The following is a 3,616-nucleotide window of genomic DNA, read 5'->3' on the forward strand; positions in this document are numbered from 1 at the left end:
ACGAGCAGAAGACGACTTTCGGTGTAATTAGCACTAAATCAACCACAACCGTTTTTGAATTAAAGATGCACTGAATTTTTCGATTCATGTCCTTTTCTTGTTTTGCATGAGCTCCGTGATGAACCTGGGGTAAACGGGTGAGGGTGGGTTGTCGGTCATTGTCAGCTTGCTTAGCAATAAAATGCGTACCAACAATTCACTCTGGACTCAGCGAGGCAAGAGTTTGTTTGTTTGTTTTTCCTATAAGGGAAATAGTGGTACATATAGGCAGAAATGCTTCACCACCGGATGTGGTAATTTTTCACTTTTAATAGTATAATAAAGTTGGTGCAACCTGTCCCAAGCAAGTCGCCACCTACTTTATGTACCACTCACTCTGTAATTTAATATATGACATTTTTTTTGTTTTGTGAAAATAATATAAGACGTTTTGTAGCACTTAAAACGTTGAAAATGCTAAACGAAGACCGAGCTCCATGAAGGTCTTTATTTAAAAACTTCAAATTTCAAACTTTTTAGTTTAAAAAATTATGAAAATAAATACACATATACCTAGATACATAATGCACATGTGTGCAAATTTTCAAATCGAAATACATTAAAATGTGATCTACACAAAAAAGACAAATCTGAGGATTTTTAGCATATGTACTGTTCATCTATACAGTCCATGATTTTGGTTTTTTTTGTGCACCTCGCAATACAAGGTATTTCATCCTGAAATTTTTCACACATACACTTTACATCCTTGCATATATGTGCATTTATTATCAGAATTTTTTGAAACCGAAATTTATTACTTCTGAATTTTTCAAAATAAAAGACTCCATAGAGCTCGGTCTCAAAAATGCCCTACTAACGTATTATATTAAATTACGAATGCAATATTATTTTATATCAGCACTTCATACCTGGAGTACTCCCTCCTTCCGTCAAATATCTTTCTATATATAGGGCCTAATGCGTTTTTCAAGACCGCCTTTGACTATTGATAAGATTAGTAGTACATGAGATGTATAACGTGAAAATTATATCATTGGAAGCTCCTTTAACATACGTATTTGACGGTATGCTTTGTGTAAGTTGTATGTCATGTATTATTACTCTAACATTTGGTCAAGTTTAGCCTCGAAAAGCACATTAGACCCTATATAGATAGAAGGAGGGAGTATAAATTTAATACGGAGAGGCCGGGGTAAGGAGATGGCAAGTCGATATAAACAAGCAAGTCGATCAAGAACACTTCACAACCTTTTCTTTGTTGAAAAAGGAATAAATCAATATCACGAAGATATCAGTTACCCCAGTCACTACATCAACAATATATCGAAAGATATTAAGGATGCACAAAGTCAACAAAAAAAAGAGACATTTAAAAACAAATACTACGTCGCAGTGATGAAACACTCGCAAGAGCAACACTCTAAACACTACCAAAGAAAAAACCCGGACCACAGAAAATGTTCTTCAAAATCAATGCCTCCACGAAGAAAACAATGCAAAAGCATTGTCATCACCCGATCAAAGATTTTGAGTTTTCACCCTGAAGAGAGACCGAGATTCCAAAAACAATGTATTCGCAAGACCATTCCCAGGTACAACCAATGAAGGCCAGATCTTAAACTTGCACCCCAGAGATCGCGGCTCGATACTCAAGAAGCACCCCCAAAAATATTTTCCACCCGTGTTGCCGCCCCCTCCTACCAAGGTCGCCGCTGCAACTCTTCAACACACGACACACAGGAAAAAACATGCGCCACCATTCTTCAATGGAACCAAAACTCCTCTCTGCCATTACAAGTCTCCGACCGCAGCCACCATGACTTTCTTCACCACTGTCAACATCGTGAAAATCTATACTTAGACATGTTCCATGGCACCGGCAAGACAACGAAGCTTCACACCACACCCTCATGAAGCCTCTTTGACCAAAGATGAGGGCTCGCTCGGCCGGATCAATTCTGATGCAGAAATCCAGTGACGCCATGCGCCAAAAGCTGAGATATCTGAGAGGAAGACCGGAACCCGTCGGTGTCCAGATCGAGGAGGCCAACATGAAGCGGATCGAAGTTTTGAAGATTGACCGCGGGGCTCGCCTGGATCCCGAAGGGACTGATCTGGGCTTCACGAGCCATCGGCGGATAGCAGCAACCATATCCATGGAGCTCCTGCACACGCTGGACGAATGGTGGAGATCCTATAGAGTCTGGCCAAACTAGCCGCCTCCTGCCTTTCGTTACCAGCCCCCGCGACATCGCCACCGCCGCCGCGCGAGGCCGCCCCGCTGGCAACTACCGGTCCCTTTTGCGCATCGCGCCTTCCGCATCTGGAGGAGAGCCACCAGCTATGACGAGCACCGAGTGACGGAGAAGACCCCGCTGCCTCCACCACTACGCGGGCTTTGCCGGAGGTGGCCACCGGCGGCGAGGGGAGAGGGGTGGGCGGAGGGCGCTCCTGGCGGCGGGTGTTGAGTTGCCGCCCGTGTCGCCTAACCTAGGCGACGCGGGGGGCGTGCGTTGCCAATGGATGGATCTTGGCCACTAGCATAGCTCATTAGAGTTTTCACAACTTAATCATTGATAAAAACTTCTGTGATTGTCTGCATCATACATATGCGCGAAGTCAAACTCATGAGCGAGGCGATGCGAGAGGACATGGGCGCGAGCACGCACGCTTAAGAGTTTTCACAGCTTAATCACTTGATGTAAACTTTGCGCTTGTCCTGTCTCACTAGTAGAAAACGGGCCTTTAGTCCCGGTTTCAGAGGGCCTTTAGTCCTGGTTTTTTGAATTTTTTTTCTTTTTATTTTCAAATTTCTGAATTATTTGACAATTTAATCTCTAATCACCCACTCTAATCACTTCTCATCACTGCTCACTGCTCAATTATGAACCACTCATTTCAAATCGTCTAACCTCCCGGCAGGTCACTCATCCTCTCACTGCTCCAGCCTGAGCACGCTAAACTTTTGAGTTCTATTCCCGCTAGTTTCCAAGTCTACACTTGTTGTTTTGCTAACAATACTAAGCTGTCAATCCTATTAACCCTTAGAGTTGAACTTGAGCATTAAGCATCATTTGAGTTTGAACCTATTATTCTAAAAAAGATAATTATTTAGTAAAACTAATATTTCTTGAATAAGTAGTTTGACCATAGTTTGACCAGATTTGACCATAGTTTGACCATAGTTTGACCAAAAGTCAAAAAACTAAAAATAATTATTTGTCAACACTAATATTTCTTGAATAAGTAGTCTGACCATAGTTTGACTAGATTTAACAAAAAGTAAAAAAACAAAAATTTGAGCATATCTTTTTTTCCTTTCAGAATTTGAGGATTCTAAAAATTTGCAAACAAGTCTATGGCCGTTAAAATCGGATGCGGATTTTCGTGCTTATTTTTTTGATGTCTTTTTTTCGACATCGAATGCAAAAGATACGGCCGTTTTACTTTTTCATAACACCTTTTTGCAAAACATGTCCAAATTTAAGTTTTTTAAATTTCCTAACTAGTAGATGTAATAACATAACTACATCTCGAAGAATTTTAATTTTTGAAGTTTTTATCATTTTCTTTTATTTTTTACAAAACTGAAAAGGTGATACACCAACCGGGG

Source organism: Triticum dicoccoides, chromosome 6B, assembly GCF_002162155.2.
Source record: "Triticum dicoccoides isolate Atlit2015 ecotype Zavitan chromosome 6B, WEW_v2.0, whole genome shotgun sequence".
NCBI lineage: Eukaryota > Viridiplantae > Streptophyta > Magnoliopsida > Poales > Poaceae > Triticum > Triticum dicoccoides.